At 46.1% G+C, this 14,873-nt stretch overlaps 2 non-coding genes and 35 pseudogenes across 2 annotated transcripts; all 37 read left to right on the top strand.

The window, feature by feature from the left end:
• The first annotated feature begins 265 nt into the window (after positions 1-265).
• LOC140274177 (5S ribosomal RNA) lies at positions 266-384 on the top strand (annotated as a pseudogene).
• Positions 385-653: 269 nt separating this feature from the next.
• LOC140273622 (5S ribosomal RNA) lies at positions 654-772 on the top strand (annotated as a pseudogene).
• A 269-nt stretch (positions 773-1,041) lies between these two features.
• LOC140288753 (5S ribosomal RNA) lies at positions 1,042-1,160 on the top strand (annotated as a pseudogene).
• A 269-nt stretch (positions 1,161-1,429) lies between these two features.
• LOC140317794 (5S ribosomal RNA) lies at positions 1,430-1,549 on the top strand (annotated as a pseudogene).
• Positions 1,550-1,819: 270 nt separating this feature from the next.
• On the top strand, positions 1,820-1,938 carry LOC140290715 (5S ribosomal RNA; annotated as a pseudogene).
• Positions 1,939-2,207: 269 nt separating this feature from the next.
• Positions 2,208-2,326, top strand: LOC140303418 (5S ribosomal RNA; annotated as a pseudogene).
• A 272-nt stretch (positions 2,327-2,598) lies between these two features.
• Positions 2,599-2,707, top strand: LOC140296889 (5S ribosomal RNA; annotated as a pseudogene).
• A 657-nt stretch (positions 2,708-3,364) lies between these two features.
• LOC140271967 (5S ribosomal RNA) lies at positions 3,365-3,483 on the top strand (annotated as a pseudogene).
• Positions 3,484-3,752: 269 nt separating this feature from the next.
• On the top strand, positions 3,753-3,871 carry LOC140277890 (5S ribosomal RNA; annotated as a pseudogene).
• Positions 3,872-4,140: 269 nt separating this feature from the next.
• On the top strand, positions 4,141-4,259 carry LOC140273616 (5S ribosomal RNA; annotated as a pseudogene).
• A 269-nt stretch (positions 4,260-4,528) lies between these two features.
• On the top strand, positions 4,529-4,647 carry LOC140288752 (5S ribosomal RNA; annotated as a pseudogene).
• A 269-nt stretch (positions 4,648-4,916) lies between these two features.
• LOC140300049 (5S ribosomal RNA) lies at positions 4,917-5,035 on the top strand (annotated as a pseudogene).
• Positions 5,036-5,304: 269 nt separating this feature from the next.
• On the top strand, positions 5,305-5,423 carry LOC140273610 (5S ribosomal RNA; annotated as a pseudogene).
• A 269-nt stretch (positions 5,424-5,692) lies between these two features.
• Positions 5,693-5,811, top strand: LOC140288751 (5S ribosomal RNA; annotated as a pseudogene).
• A 269-nt stretch (positions 5,812-6,080) lies between these two features.
• On the top strand, positions 6,081-6,199 carry LOC140298838 (5S ribosomal RNA). Its single transcript, XR_011914441.1, has one exon. It is a non-coding gene; the product is annotated as a 5S ribosomal RNA (ribosomal RNA).
• Positions 6,200-6,469: 270 nt separating this feature from the next.
• Positions 6,470-6,588, top strand: LOC140290713 (5S ribosomal RNA; annotated as a pseudogene).
• A 269-nt stretch (positions 6,589-6,857) lies between these two features.
• Positions 6,858-6,976, top strand: LOC140294581 (5S ribosomal RNA; annotated as a pseudogene).
• Positions 6,977-7,245: 269 nt separating this feature from the next.
• LOC140274166 (5S ribosomal RNA) lies at positions 7,246-7,364 on the top strand (annotated as a pseudogene).
• A 269-nt stretch (positions 7,365-7,633) lies between these two features.
• Positions 7,634-7,752, top strand: LOC140273603 (5S ribosomal RNA; annotated as a pseudogene).
• A 269-nt stretch (positions 7,753-8,021) lies between these two features.
• LOC140288750 (5S ribosomal RNA) lies at positions 8,022-8,140 on the top strand (annotated as a pseudogene).
• A 269-nt stretch (positions 8,141-8,409) lies between these two features.
• Positions 8,410-8,528, top strand: LOC140298837 (5S ribosomal RNA). The gene has a single exon (XR_011914440.1). It is a non-coding gene; the product is annotated as a 5S ribosomal RNA (ribosomal RNA).
• Positions 8,529-8,798: 270 nt separating this feature from the next.
• Positions 8,799-8,917, top strand: LOC140290712 (5S ribosomal RNA; annotated as a pseudogene).
• A 269-nt stretch (positions 8,918-9,186) lies between these two features.
• Positions 9,187-9,305, top strand: LOC140294580 (5S ribosomal RNA; annotated as a pseudogene).
• Positions 9,306-9,574: 269 nt separating this feature from the next.
• LOC140278579 (5S ribosomal RNA) lies at positions 9,575-9,693 on the top strand (annotated as a pseudogene).
• A 269-nt stretch (positions 9,694-9,962) lies between these two features.
• LOC140296022 (5S ribosomal RNA) lies at positions 9,963-10,081 on the top strand (annotated as a pseudogene).
• Positions 10,082-10,350: 269 nt separating this feature from the next.
• LOC140302686 (5S ribosomal RNA) lies at positions 10,351-10,469 on the top strand (annotated as a pseudogene).
• Positions 10,470-10,741: 272 nt separating this feature from the next.
• Positions 10,742-10,860, top strand: LOC140289457 (5S ribosomal RNA; annotated as a pseudogene).
• Positions 10,861-11,129: 269 nt separating this feature from the next.
• On the top strand, positions 11,130-11,248 carry LOC140276064 (5S ribosomal RNA; annotated as a pseudogene).
• Positions 11,249-11,517: 269 nt separating this feature from the next.
• Positions 11,518-11,636, top strand: LOC140301194 (5S ribosomal RNA; annotated as a pseudogene).
• Positions 11,637-11,908: 272 nt separating this feature from the next.
• Positions 11,909-12,027, top strand: LOC140311622 (5S ribosomal RNA; annotated as a pseudogene).
• A 269-nt stretch (positions 12,028-12,296) lies between these two features.
• Positions 12,297-12,415, top strand: LOC140273002 (5S ribosomal RNA; annotated as a pseudogene).
• Positions 12,416-12,684: 269 nt separating this feature from the next.
• Positions 12,685-12,803, top strand: LOC140296661 (5S ribosomal RNA; annotated as a pseudogene).
• Positions 12,804-13,075: 272 nt separating this feature from the next.
• LOC140308111 (5S ribosomal RNA) lies at positions 13,076-13,194 on the top strand (annotated as a pseudogene).
• A 269-nt stretch (positions 13,195-13,463) lies between these two features.
• On the top strand, positions 13,464-13,587 carry LOC140283674 (5S ribosomal RNA; annotated as a pseudogene).
• A 269-nt stretch (positions 13,588-13,856) lies between these two features.
• LOC140284520 (5S ribosomal RNA) lies at positions 13,857-13,975 on the top strand (annotated as a pseudogene).
• Positions 13,976-14,244: 269 nt separating this feature from the next.
• Positions 14,245-14,353, top strand: LOC140288671 (5S ribosomal RNA; annotated as a pseudogene).
• Positions 14,354-14,625: 272 nt separating this feature from the next.
• On the top strand, positions 14,626-14,744 carry LOC140297284 (5S ribosomal RNA; annotated as a pseudogene).
• The last annotated feature ends 129 nt before the right edge of the window (positions 14,745-14,873 follow it).

Raw genomic sequence — 14,873 nt, 5'->3', positions numbered from 1 at the left:
CTCTTCTCTCTACAACCTGCATGTCTTTTGTTGCAACATCTGATCACCCTGTGACACATGAGGAAGTTGGTCATCTTCAGCTGCTCCTGCTTTGTTGGCTGACACAAAGTGATCTGAGAGTCTCAGTTTCAGTTGCAGAGAATGATCACATCAGAGAAGATGATTTGCCCGCTACACATCAGCCTTTCTCGGCAATTATCTGGTTGCATAGAGGAACCGTATGATTCCAGTACCTATATAATGCACATTTGTCACAGACATTGTTACTTACGGCCACACCACCCTGAATATGCCCGACCTCGTCTGATCTCAGAACCCAAGCAGGGTTGGGCCTTGTTAGTACTTGGATGGGAGACCGCTTGGGAATACCAGGTGCTGTAAGCTTTTTCTCTTCTCTCAACCACCTGCATGTCTTTTGTTGCAACGTCTGATCACCCTGTGACACATGAGGAAGTTGGTCATCTTCAGCTGCTGCTGCTTTGTTGGCAGACACGAAGTGATCTTAGAGTCTCATTTTCAGCTGGAGAAAATTATCACGTCAGGGAACAAGATGTGCCCACTATATATCAGCCTTTTTCGGCAATTATCTTGTTACATAGAGGAACCATATGATTCCATTGCCTATATAATGCACATTTGTCACAGAGATTGTTGCTTACGGCCAAACCACCCTGAATATGTCTGACCTCGTTTGATCTCAGAAGCCAAGGAGGGTTGGGCCTGGTTAGTACTTTGATGAGAGACCGCTTGGGAATACCAGGTGCTGTAAGCTTTTTCTCTTCTCTCTACCACCTGCATGTCTTTTGTTGCAACGTCTGATCGCCCTGTGACACATGAGGAAGTTGGTCATCTTCAGCTGCTGCTGCTTTGTTGGCAGACACAAAGTGATCTGAGAGTCTCAGTTTCAGTTGCAGAGAATGATCACATCAGAGAAGATGATTTACCCGCTACACATCAGCTTTTCTCGGCAATTATCTGGTTGCATAGAGGAACCGTATGATTCCAGTACCTATATAATGCACATTTGTCAGAGACATTGCTGCTTACGGCCACACCACCCGGAACATGCCTGACCTCGTCTGATCTCGGAAGCCAAGCAGGGTTGGGCCTGGTTAGTACTTGGATGGGAGACCGCTTGGGATTATCAGGTGATGTAAGCTTTTTCTCTTCTCTCAACCACCTGCATGTCTTTTGTTGCAACGTCTGATCACCCTGTGACACATGAGGAAGTTGGTCATCTTCATTTTCTGCTGCTTTGTTGGCAGACACGAAGTGATCTTAGAGTCTCATTTTCAGCTGGAGAAAATGATCACGTCAGGGAACAAGATGTGCCCACTACATATCAGCCTTTCTTGGCAATTATATGGTTGCATAGAGGAACCGTATGATTCCAGTACCTATATAATGCACATTTGTCACAGACATTGTTACTTACGGCCACACCACCCTGAATATGCCCAACCTCGTCTGATCTTGGAAGCCAAGCACGGTTGGAGCCTGGTTAGTACTTGGATGGGAGACCGCTTGGGAATACCAGGTGCTGTAAGCTTTTTCTCTTCTCTCAACCACCTGCATGTCTTTTGTTGCAACGTCTGATCACCCTGTGACACATGAGGAAGTTGGTCATCTTCAGCTGCTGCTGCTTTGTTGGCAGACACGAAGTGATCTTAGAGTCTCATTTTCAGCTGGAGAAAATTATCACGTCAGGGAACAAGATGTGCCCACTATATATCAGCCTTTTTTTGGCAATTATCTTGTTACATAGAGGAACCATATGATTCCATTGCCTATATAATGCACATTTGTCACAGAGATTGTTGCTTACGGCCAAACCACCCTGAATATGTCTGACCTCGTCTGATCTCAGAAGCCAAGGAGGGTTGGGCCTGGTTAGTACTTTGATGAGAGACTGCTTGGGAATACCAGGTGCTGTAAGCGTTTTCTCTTCTCTCTACAACCTGCATGTCTTTTGTTGCAACGTCTGATCACCCTGTGACACATGAGGAAGTTGGTCATCTTCAGCTGCTGCTGCTTTGTTGGAAGACACGAAGTGATCTGAGAGTCTCAGTTTCAGCTGAAGAGAATAATCACGTCAGGGAAGAAGATGTGCCCACTACACATCAGCCTTTCTCAGCAATTATCTGGTTACATAGAGGAACCGTATGATTCCTGTACTAATATAATGCACTTTTGTCAGAGACATTGCTGCTTACGGCCACACCACCCGGAACATGCCTGACCTCGTCTGATCTTGGAAGCCAAGCAGGGTTGGGCCTGGTTAGTACTTGCATGGGAGACCACTTGGGAATACCAGGTGCTGTAAGCTTTTTCTCTACTCTCTACCACCTTCATGTCTTTTGTGGCAACGTCTGATCCTCCTGTGACACATGAGGAAGTTGGTCATCTTCAGCTGCTTTTGCGTCTTTGTTGGCAGACACGAAGTGATCTGAGAGTGTCAATTTCAGCTGCAGAGAATAATCACATCAGGGAAGAAGATGTGCCCACTACAAGTCAGCCTTTCTGGGCAATTATCTGGTTACATAGAGGAAGTGTATGATTCCAGTACCTATATAATGCACATTTGTCACAGATATTGTTGCTTACGGCCACACCACCCTGAATAAGCCTGATCTTGGAAGTCAAGCAGGTTTGGGCCTGGTTAGTACTTGGATGGAAGACTGCTTGAGAATACCAGGTGCTGTAAGCTTTTTCTCTTCTCTCTACCACCTGCATGTCTTTTGTTGCAACGTCTGATCACCCTGTGACACATGAGGAAGTTGGTCATCTTCAGCTGCTGCTGCTTTGTTGGCAGACACAAAGTGATCTGAGAGTCTCATTTTCAGCTGGAGAGAATTATCACGTCAGGGAAGAAGATGTGCCCACTACATATCAGCCTTTCTCGGCAATTATCTGGTTACATAGAGGAAGTGTATGATTCCATTGCCTATATAATGCACATTTGTCACAGAGATTGTTACTTACGGACAAACCACCCTGAATATGTCTGACCTTGTCTGATCTCGGAAGCCAAGGAGGGCTGGTTCTGGTTAGTACTTTGATGGGACACCGCTTGGGAATACCAGGTGATGTAATCTTTTTCTCTTCTCTCTACCACCTGCATGTATTTTGTTGCAACGTCTGATCGCCCTGTGACACATGAGGAAGTTGGTCATCTTCAGCTGCTGCTGCTTTGTTGGCAGACACGAAGTGATCTGAGAGTCTCATTTTCAGCTGGAGAGAATAATCACGTCAGGGAAGAAGATGTGTCCACTATTTATCAGCCTTTCTCTGCAATTATCTGGTTATATAGAGGAAACGTATGATTCCAGTACCTATACAATTTACATTTGTCAGAGACATTGTTGCTTACGGCCACACCACCCTGAATATGCCCGACCTCGTCTGATCTCGAAAGCCAAGCAGGGTTGTGCCTGGTTAGTACTTGGATGGGAGACCGCTTGGGATTATCAGGTGCTGTAAGCTTTTTCTCTTCTCTCAACCACCTGCATGTCTTTTGTTGCAACGTCTGATCACCCTGTGACACATGAGGAAGTTGGTCATCTTCATTTTCTGCTGCTTTGTTGGCAGACACGAAGTGATCTTAAAGTCTCATTTTCAGCTGGAGAAAATTATCACGTCAGGGAACAAGATGTGCCCACTACATATCAGCCTTTCTTGGCAATTATATGGTTGCATAGAGGAACCGTATGATTCCAGTACCTATATAATGCACATTTGTCACAAACATTGTTACTTACGGCCACACCACCCGGAATATGCCCAACCTTGTCTGATCTTGGAAGCCAAGCAGGGTGGGGCCTGGTTAGTACTTGAATGGGAGACCGCTTGGGAATACCAGGTGCTGTAAGCTTTTTCTCTTCTCTCAACCACCTGCATGTCTTTTGTTGCAACGTCTGATCACCCTGTGACACATGAGGAAGTTGGTCATCTTCAGCTGCTGCTGCTTTGTTGGCAGACACGAAGTGATCTTAGAGTCTCATTTTCAGCTGGAGAAAATTATCACGTCAGGGAACAAGATGTGCCCACTATATATCAGCCTTTTTCGGCAATTATCTTGTTACATAGAGGAACCATATGATTCCATTGCCTATATAATGCACATTTGTCACAGAGATTGTTGCTTACGGCCAAACCACCCTGAATATGTCTGACCTCGTTTGATCTCAGAAGCCAAGGAGGGTTGGGCCTGGTTAGTACTTTGATGAGAGACCGCTTGGGAATACCAGGTGCTGTAAGCTTTTTCTCTTCTCTCTACCACCTGCATGTCTTTTGTTGCAACGTCTGATCGCCCTGTGACACATGAGGAAGTTGGTCATCTTCAGCTGCTGCTGCTTTGTTGGCAGACACAAAGTGATCTGAGAGTCTCAGTTTCAGTTGCAGAGAATGATCACATCAGAGAAGATGATTTACCCGCTACACATCAGCTTTTCTCGGCAATTATCTGGTTGCATAGAGGAACCGTATGATTCCAGTACCTATATAATGCACATTTGTCAGAGACATTGCTGCTTACGGCCACACCACCCGGAACATGCCTGACCTCGTCTGATCTCGGAAGCCAAGCAGGGTTGGGCCTGGTTAGTACTTGGATGGGAGACCGCTTGGGATTATCAGGTGATGTAAGCTTTTTCTCTTCTCTCAACCACCTGCATGTCTTTTGTTGCAACGTCTGATCACCCTGTGACACATGAGGAAGTTGGTCATCTTCATTTTCTGCTACTTTGTTGGCAGACACGAAGTGATCTTAGAGTCTCATTTTCAGCTGGAGAAAATGATCACGTCAGGGAACAAGATGTGCCCACTACATATCAGCCTTTCTTGGCAATTATATGGTTGCATAGAGGAACCGTATGATTCCAGTACCTATATAATGCACATTTGTCACAAACATTGTTACTTACGGCCACACCACCCGGAATATGCCCAACCTCGTCTGATCTTGGAAGCCAAGCAGGGTGGGGCCTGGTTAGTACTTGGATGGGAGACCGCTTGGGAATACCAGGTGCTGTAAGCTTTTTCTCTTCTCTCAACCACCTGCATGTCTTTTGTTGCAACGTCTGATCACCCTGTGACACATGAGGAAGTTGGTCATCTTCAGCTGCTGCTGCTTTGTTGGCAGACACGAAGTGATCTTAGAGTCTCATTTTCAGCTGGAGAAAATTATCACGTCAGGGAACAAGATGTGCCCACTATATATCAGCCTTTTTCGGCAATTATCTTGTTACATAGAGGAACCATATGATTCCATTGCCTATATAATGCACATTTGTCACAGAGATTGTTGCTTACGGCCAAACCACCCTGAATATGTCTGACCTCGTTTGATCTCAGAAGCCAAGGAGGGTTGGGCCTGGTTAGTACTTTGATGAGAGACCGCTTGGGAATACCAGGTGCTGTAAGCTTTTTCTCTTCTCTCTACCACCTGCATGTCTTTTGTTGCAACGTCTGATCGCCCTGTGACACATGAGGAAGTTGGTCATCTTCAGCTGCTGCTGCTTTGTTGGCAGACACAAAGTGATCTGAGAGTCTCAGTTTCAGTTGCAGAGAATGATCACATCAGAGAAGATGATTTACCCGCTACACATCAGCTTTTCTCGGCAATTATCTGGTTGCATAGAGGAACCGTATGATTCCAGTACCTATATAATGCACATTTGTCAGAGACATTGCTGCTTACGGCCACACCACCCGGAACATGCCTGACCTCGTCTGATCTCGGAAGCCAAGCAGGGTTGGGCCTGGTTAGTACTTGGATGGGAGACCGCTTGGGATTATCAGGTGATGTAAGCTTTTTCTCTTCTCTCAACCACCTGCATGTCTTTTGTTGCAACGTCTGATCACCCTGTGACACATGAGGAAGTTGGTCATCTTCATTTTCTGCTACTTTGTTGGCAGACACGAAGTGATCTTAGAGTCTCATTTTCAGCTGGAGAAAATGATCACGTCAGGGAACAAGATGTGCCCACTACATATCAGCCTTTCTTGGCAATTATATGGTTGCATAGAGGAACCGTATGATTCCAGTACCTATATAATGCACATTTGTCACAGACATTGTTACTTACGGCCACACCACCCTGAATATGCCCAACCTCGTCTGATCTTGGAAGCCAAGCACGGTTGGGCCTGGTTAGTACTTGGATGGGAGACCGCTTGGGAATACCAGGTGCTGTAAGCTTTTTCTCTTCTCTCAACCACCTTCATGTCTTTTGTTGCAACGTCTGATCACCCTGTGACACATGAGGAAGTTGGTCATCTTCAGCTGCTGCTGCTTTGTTGGCAGACACGAAGTGATCTTAGAGTCTCATTTTCAGCTGGAGAAAATTATCACGTCAGGGAACAAGATGTGCCCACTATATATCAGCCTTTTTTTGGCAATTATCTTGTTACATAGAGGAACCATATGATTCCATTGCCTATATAATGCACATTTGTCACAGAGATTGTTGCTTACGGCCAAACCACCCTGAATATGTCTGACCTCGTCTGATCTCAGAAGCCAAGGAGGGTTGGGCCTGGTTAGTACTTTGATGAGAGACTGCTTGGGAATACCAGGTGCTGTAAGCGTTTTCTCTTCTCTCTACAACCTGCATGTCTTTTGTTGCAACGTCTGATCACCCTGTGACACATGAGGAAGTTGGTCATCTTCAGCTGCTGCTGCTTTGTTGGAAGACACGAAGTGATCTGAGAGTCTCAGTTTCAGCTGAAGAGAATAATCACGTCAGGGAAGAAGATGTGCCCACTACACATCAGCCTTTCTCAGCAATTATCTGGTTACATAGAGGAACCGTATGATTCCTGTACTAATATAATGCACTTTTGTCAGACACATTGTTGCTTACGGCCACACCACCCTGAACATACCCGCCCTCGTCTGATCTCGGAAGCCAAGCAGCGTTGAGCCTGCTTAGTACTTGGATGGGAGACTGCTTGGGAATACCAGGTGCTGTAAGTGTTTTCTCTTCTCTCTACAACCTGCATGTCTTTTGTTGCAACATCTGATCACCCTGTGACACATGAGGAAGTTGGTCATCTTCAGCTGCTCCTGCTTTGTTGGCTGACACAAAGTGATCTGAGAGTCTCAGTTTCAGTTGCAGAGAATGATCACATCAGAGAAGATGATTTGCCCGCTACACATCAGCCTTTCTCGGCAATTATCTGGTTGCATAGAGGAACCGTATGATTCCAGTACCTATATAATGCACATTTGTCACAGACATTGTTACTTACGGCCACACCACCCTGAATATGCCCGACCTCGTCTGATCTCAGAACCCAAGCAGGGTTGGGCCTTGTTAGTACTTGGATGGGAGACCGCTTGGGAATACCAGGTGCTGTAAGCTTTTTCTCTTCTCTCAACCACCTGCATGTCTTTTGTTGCAACGTCTGATCACCCTGTGACACATGAGGAAGTTGGTCATCTTCAGCTGCTGCTGCTTTGTTGGCAGACACGAAGTGATCTTAGAGTCTCATTTTCAGCTGGAGAAAATTATCACGTCAGGGAACAAGATGTGCCCACTATATATCAGCCTTTTTCGGCAATTATCTTGTTACATAGAGGAACCATATGATTCCATTGCCTATATAATGCACATTTGTCACAGAGATTGTTGCTTACGGCCAAACCACCCTGAATATGTCTGACCTCGTTTGATCTCAGAAGCCAAGGAGGGTTGGGCCTGGTTAGTACTTTGATGAGAGACCGCTTGGGAATACCAGGTGCTGTAAGCTTTTTCTCTTCTCTCTACCACCTGCATGTCTTTTGTTGCAACGTCTGATCGCCCTGTGACACATGAGGAAGTTGGTCATCTTCAGCTGCTGCTGCTTTGTTGGCAGACACAAAGTGATCTGAGAGTCTCAGTTTCAGTTGCAGAGAATGATCACATCAGAGAAGATGATTTACCCGCTACACATCAGCTTTTCTCGGCAATTATCTGGTTGCATAGAGGAACCGTATGATTCCAGTACCTATATAATGCACATTTGTCAGAGACATTGCTGCTTACGGCCACACCACCCGGAACATGCCTGACCTCGTCTGATCTCGGAAGCCAAGCAGGGTTGGGCCTGGTTAGTACTTGGATGGGAGACCGCTTGGGATTATCAGGTGATGTAAGCTTTTTCTCTTCTCTCAACCACCTGCATGTCTTTTGTTGCAACGTCTGATCACCCTGTGACACATGAGGAAGTTGGTCATCTTCATTTTCTGCTGCTTTGTTGGCAGACACGAAGTGATCTTAGAGTCTCATTTTCAGCTGGAGAAAATGATCACGTCAGGGAACAAGATGTGCCCACTACATATCAGCCTTTCTTGGCAATTATATGGTTGCATAGAGGAACCGTATGATTCCAGTACCTATATAATGCACATTTGTCACAGACGTTGTTACTTACGGCCACACCACCCTGAATATGCCCAACCTCGTCTGATCTTGGAAGCCAAGCACGGTTGGGCCTGGTTAGTACTTGGATGGGAGACCGCTTGGGAATACCAGGTGCTGTAAGCTTTTTCTCTTCTCTCAACCACCTGCATGTCTTTTGTTGCAACGTCTGATCACCCTGTGACACATGAGGAAGTTGGTCATCTTCAGCTGCTGCTGCTTTGTTGGCAGACACGAAGTGATCTTAGAGTCTCATTTTCAGCTGGAGAAAATTATCACGTCAGGGAACAAGATGTGCCCACTATATATCAGCCTTTTTTTGGCAATTATCTTGTTACATAGAGGAACCATATGATTCCATTGCCTATATAATGCACATTTGTCACAGAGATTGTTGCTTACGGCCAAACCACCCTGAATATGTCTGACCTCGTCTGATCTCAGAAGCCAAGGAGGGTTGGGCCTGGTTAGTACTTTGATGAGAGACTGCTTGGGAATACCAGGTGCTGTAAGCGTTTTCTCTTCTCTCTACAACCTGCATGTCTTTTGTTGCAACGTCTGATCACCCTGTGACACATGAGGAAGTTGGTCATCTTCAGCTGCTGCTGCTTTGTTGGAAGACACGAAGTGATCTGAGAGTCTCAGTTTCAGCTGAAGAGAATAATCACGTCAGGGAAGAAGATGTGCCCACTACACATCAGCCTTTCTCAGCAATTATCTGGTTACATAGAGGAACCGTATGATTCCTGTACTAATATAATGCACTTTTGTCAGACACATTGTTGCTTACGGCCACACCACCCTGAACATACCCGCCCTCGTCTGATCTCGGAAGCCAAGCAGCGTTGAGCCTGCTTAGTACTTGGATGGGAGACTGCTTGGGAATACCAGGTGCTGTAAGTGTTTTCTCTTCTCTCTACAACCTGCATGTCTTTTGTTGCAACATCTGATCACCCTGTGACACATGAGGAAGTTGGTCATCTTCAGCTGCTCCTGCTTTGTTGGCTGACACAAAGTGATCTGAGAGTCTCACTTTCAGTTGCAGAGAATGATCACATCAGAGAAGATGATTTGCCCGCTACACATCAGCCTTTCTCGGCAATTATCTGGTTGCATAGAGGAACCGTATGATTCCAGTACCTATATAATGCACATTTGTCAGAGACATTGTTGCTTACGGCCACACCACCCTGAATAAGCCAGACCTCGTCTGATCTCGGAAGCCAAGCAGGGTTGGGCCTGGTTTGTACTTGGATGGAAGACCTCTTCGGAATACCAGGTGTTGTAAGCTTTTTCTCTTCTCTCTACCACCTGCATGTCTTTTGTTGCAACGTCTGATCACCCTGTGACACGTGAAGAAGTTGGTCATCTTCAGCTGCTGCTGCTTTGTTGATAGACACAAGGTGATCTGAGAGTCTCAGTTTCAGCTGAAGAGAATAATTACATCAAGGAGGAAGATGAACCCACTACAAGTCAGCCTTTTTCGGCAATTATCTGGTTACACAGAGGAAGTGTATGATTCCAGTACCTATATAATGCACATTTGTCACCGATATAGTTGCTTACGGCCACACCACCCTGAATAAGCCCGACCTCGTCTGATCTCGGAAGCCAAGCAGGGTTGCGCCTGGTTAGTGCTTGAATAGTAGACCGCTTGGGAATACCAGGTGCCTTAAGCTTTTTATCTTCTCTCTACCACCTGCATGTCTTTTGTTGCAACGTCTGATCACCCTGTGACACATGAGGAAGTTGGTCATCTTCAGCTTCTGCTGCTTTGTTGGCAGACACGAAGTGATCTGAGAGTCTCAGTTTCAGCTGAAGAGAATGATCACATCAGAGAAGATGATATGCCCGCTACACATCAGCCTTTCTCGGCAATTATCTGGTTGCATAGAGGAACCGTATGATTCCAGTACCTATATAATGCACATTTGTCAGAGACATTGTTGCTTATGGCCACACCACCCTGAACATGCCCGACCTCATCTGATCTCGGAAGCCAAGCAGGGTTGAGCCTGCTTAGTACTTGGATGGGAGACTGCTTGGGAATACCAGGTGCTGTAAGCTTCTTCTCTTCTCTCTACCACCTGCATGTCTTTTCTTGCAACGTCTGATCATCCTGTGACACATGAGGAAGTTGGTCATCTTCAGCAGCTGCTGCTTCTTTGTTGTTAGACACGAAGTGATCTGAGAGTCTCAGTTTCAGCTGCAGAGAATAATCACATCAGGGAAGAAGATGTGCCCACTACAAGTCAGCCTTTCTCTGCAATTATCTGGTTACATAGAAGAAGTGTATGATTCCAGTACCTATATAATGCACATTTGTCACAGCTATTGTTGCTTACGGCCGCACCACCCTGAATATGCCCGACCTCGTCTGATCTTGGAAGCCAAGGAGGGTTGGGCGTGGTTAGTACTTGGATGGAAGACCTCTTGGGAATACCAGGTGCTGTAAGCTTTTTCTCTTCTCTCTACCACCTGCATGTCTTTTGTTGCAACGTCTGATCACCCTGTGACACATGAGGAAGTTGGTCATCTTCAGCTGCTGCTGCTTTGTTGGCTGACACGAAGTGATCTGAGAGTCTCAGTTTCAGTTGCAGAGAATGATCACATCAGAGAAGATGATATGCCCGCTACACATCAGCCTTTCTCTGCAATTATCTGGGTGCATAGAGGAACCGTATGATTCCAGTACCTATATAATGCACATTTGTCAGAGACATTGTTGCTTACGGCCACACAACCCTGAACATGCCCGACCTCGTCTGATCTCGGAAGCCAAGCAGGGTTGGGCCTGGTTTGTACTTGGATGGAAGACCTCTTCGGAATACCAGGTGTTGTAAGCTTTTTCTCTTCTCTCTACCACCTGCATGTCTTTTGTTGCAATGTCTGATCACCCTGTGACACATGAGGAAGTTGGTCATCTTCAGCTTCTGCTGCTTTGTTGGCAGACACAAAGTGATCTGAGAGTCTCAGTTTCAGCTCGAGAGAATAATCACGTCAGGGAAGAAGATGTGCCCACTACTTATCAGCCTTTCTCGGCAATTATCTGGTTGCATAGAGGAACCGTATGATTCCAGTACCTATATAATGCACATTTGTAAGAGACATTGTTGCTTACGGCCACACCACCCTGAACATGCCCGACCTCGTCTGATCTCGGAAGCCAAGCAGGGTTGAGCCTGCTTAGTACTTGGATGGGAGACTACTTGGGAATACCAGGTGCTGTAAGCTTCTTCTCTTCTCTCTACCACCTGCATGTCTTTTGTTGCAACGTCTGATCATCCTGTGACACATGAGGAAGTTGGTCATCTTCAGCAGCTGCTGCTTCTTTGTTGTTAGACACGAAGTGATCTGAGAGTCTCAGTTTCAGCTGCAGAGAATAATCACATCAGGGAAGAAGATTTGCCCACTACAAGTCAGCCTTTCTCTGCAATTATCTGGTTACATAGAAGAAGTGTATGATTCCAGTACCTATATAATGCACATTTGTCACAGCTATTGTTGCTTACGGCCGCACCACCCTGAATATGCCCGACCTCGTCTGATCTTGGAAGCCAAGGAGGGTTGGGCCTGGTTAGTACTTGGATGGAAGACCTCTTGGGAATACCAGGTGCTGTAAGCTTTTTCTCTTCTCTCTACCACCTGCATGTCTTTTGTTGCAACGTCTGATCACCCTGTGACACATGAGGAAGTTGGTCATCTTCAGCTGCTGCTGCTTTGTTGGCAGACACGAAGTGATCTGAGAGTCTCAGTTTCAGCTGCAGAGAATGATCACATCAGGGAAGAAGATGTGCCCATAACAAGTGAGCCTTTCTCGGAAATTATCTGGTTACATAGAGGAAGTGTATGATTCCAGTACTTATATAATGCACATTTGTCACAGACATTGTTACTTTCGGCCACACCACCCTGAATATGCCCGACCTCGTCTGATCTCGGAAGCTAAGGAGGGTTGGGCCTGGTTAGTACTTCAATGGGAGACTGCTTGGGAATACCAGGTGCTGTAAGCGTTTTCTCTTCTCTCTACAACCTGCATGTCTTTTGTTGCAACGTCTGATCACCCTGTGACACATGAGGAAGTTGGTCATCTTCAGCTGCTGCTGCTTTGTTGGAAGACACGAAGTGATCTGAGAGTCTCAGTTTCAGCTGAAGAGAATAATCACGTCAGGGAAGATGATGTGCCCACTACACATCAGCCTTTCTCAGCAATTATCTGGTTACATAGAGGAACCGTATGATTCCTGTACTTATATAATGCACATTTGTCACAGACATTGTTGCTTACGGCCACACCACCCTCAATATGCCTGACCTCGTCTGATCTCGGAAGCCAAGCAGGGTTGGTTCTGGTTAGTACTTGGGTGGGAGACTGCTTGAAAATACCATTTGCTGTAAGCTTTTTCTCTTCTCTCTACAACCTGCATGTCTTTTGTTGCAACGTCTGATCACCCTGTGACACATGAGGAAGTTGATCATCTTCAGCTGCTGCTGCTGCTTTGTTGGCAGACATGAAGTGATCTGAGAGTCTCAGTTTCAGCTCCAGAGAATAATCACATCAAGGAGGAAGATGTGCCCACTAAGAGTCAGCCTTTCTCGGCAATTATCTGGTTACATAGAGGAAGTGTATGATTCCAGTACCTATATAATACACATTTGTACCAGATATTGTTGCTTACAGCCACACCACCCTGAATAAGCTCGACCTCGTCTGATCTCGGAAGCCAAGCAGGGTTGGGCCTGGTTAGTTCTTGAATGGGAGACCGCTTGCGAATACCAGGTGCTGTAAGCTTTTTCTCTTCTCTCTACAACCTGCATGTCTTTTGTTGCAATGTCTGATCACCCTGTGACACATGAGGAAGTTGGTCATCTTCAGCTTCTGCTGCTTTGTTGGCAGACACGAAGTGATCTGAGAGTCTCAGTTTCAGCTGAAGAGAATGATCACATCAAGAAGGAAGATGTGCCCACTAAGAGTCAGCCTTTCTCGGCAATTATCTGGTTACATAGAGGAAGTGTATGATTCCAGTACCTATATAATACACATTTGTCACAGAGATTGTCGCTTACGGCCACACCACCCTGAATATAATATGCCCGACCTCGTCTGATCTCGGAAGCCAAGCAGGGTTGTGCTTGGTTAGTACTTGGGTGGGAGACTGCTTGGGAATACCAGGTGCTGTAAGCTTTTTCTCTTCTCTCTACCACCTGCATGTCTTTTGTTGAAACGTCTGATCACCCTGTGACACATGACGAAGTTGGTCATCTTCAGCTGCTGCTGCTTTGTTGGCAGACACAAAGTGATCTGAGAGTCTCAGTTTCAGCTGCAGAGAATAATCACATCAGGGAAGAAGATGTGCCCACTACAAGTTAGCCTTTCTCGGCAATTATCTGGTTACATAGAGGAACTGTATTATTCCAGTACCTATATAATGCACATTTGTCACAGACATTGTTGCTTACGGCCACACCACCCTGAACATGCCCGACCTCGTCTGATCTTGGAAGCCAAGCAGGGTTGGGCCTTGTTAGTACTTGAATGGGAGACAGCTTGGGAATACCAGGTGCTGTAAGCTTTTTCTCTTCTCTCAACCACCTGCATGTCTTTTGTTGCAACGTCTGATCACCCTGTGACACATGAGGAAGTTGGTCATCTTCAGCTGCTGCTGCTTTGTTGGCAGACATGAAGTGATCTGAGAGTCTCAGTTTCAGTGCTAGAGAATGATCACATCAGAGAAGATGATTTACCCGCTACACATCAGCCTTTCTCGGCAATTATCTGGTTCTATAGAGGAACCGTATGATTCCAGTACCTATATAATGCACATTTGTCAGAGACATTGCTGCTTACGGCCACACCACCCGGAACATGCCTGATCTCGGAAGCCAAGCAGGGTTGGGCCTGGTTAGTACTTGGATGGGAGACCACTTGGGAATACCAGGTGCTGTAAGCTTCTTCTCTACTCTCTACCACCTTCATGTCTTTTGTGGCAACGTCTGATCCTCCTGTGACACATGAGGAAGTTGGTCATCTTCAGCTGCTGCTGCTTCTTTGTTGGCAGACACGAAGTGATCTGAGAGTCTCAATTTCAGCTGCAGAGAATGATCACATCAGGTAAGAAGATGTGCCCACTACAAGTCAGCCTTTCTCGGCAATTATCTGGTTACGTAGAGGAAGTGTATGATTCCAGTACCTATATAATGCACATTTGTCACATATATTGTTGCTTACGGCCACACCACCCTGAATAAGCCCGATCTCGTCTGATCTTGGAAGTCAAGCAGGTTTGGGCCTGGTTAGTACTTGGATGGGAGACTGCTTGGGAATACCAGGTGCTATAAGCTTTTTCTCTTCTCTCTACCACCTGCATGTCTTTTGTTGCAACGTCTGATCACCCTGTGACACATGAGGAAGTTGGTCATCTTCAGCTGCTGCTGCTTCGTTGGCAGACACAAAGTGATCTGAGAGTCTCA

Source organism: Leuresthes tenuis, unplaced genomic scaffold (genome assembly GCF_036924035.1).
Source record: "Leuresthes tenuis unplaced genomic scaffold, fLeuTen1.0.hap1 SCAF_1, whole genome shotgun sequence".
Lineage (NCBI taxonomy): Eukaryota > Metazoa > Chordata > Actinopteri > Atheriniformes > Atherinopsidae > Leuresthes > Leuresthes tenuis.
Note: the sequence above shows the minus strand (reverse complement) of the source record. Positions and strands in the feature narration are given on the sequence as shown.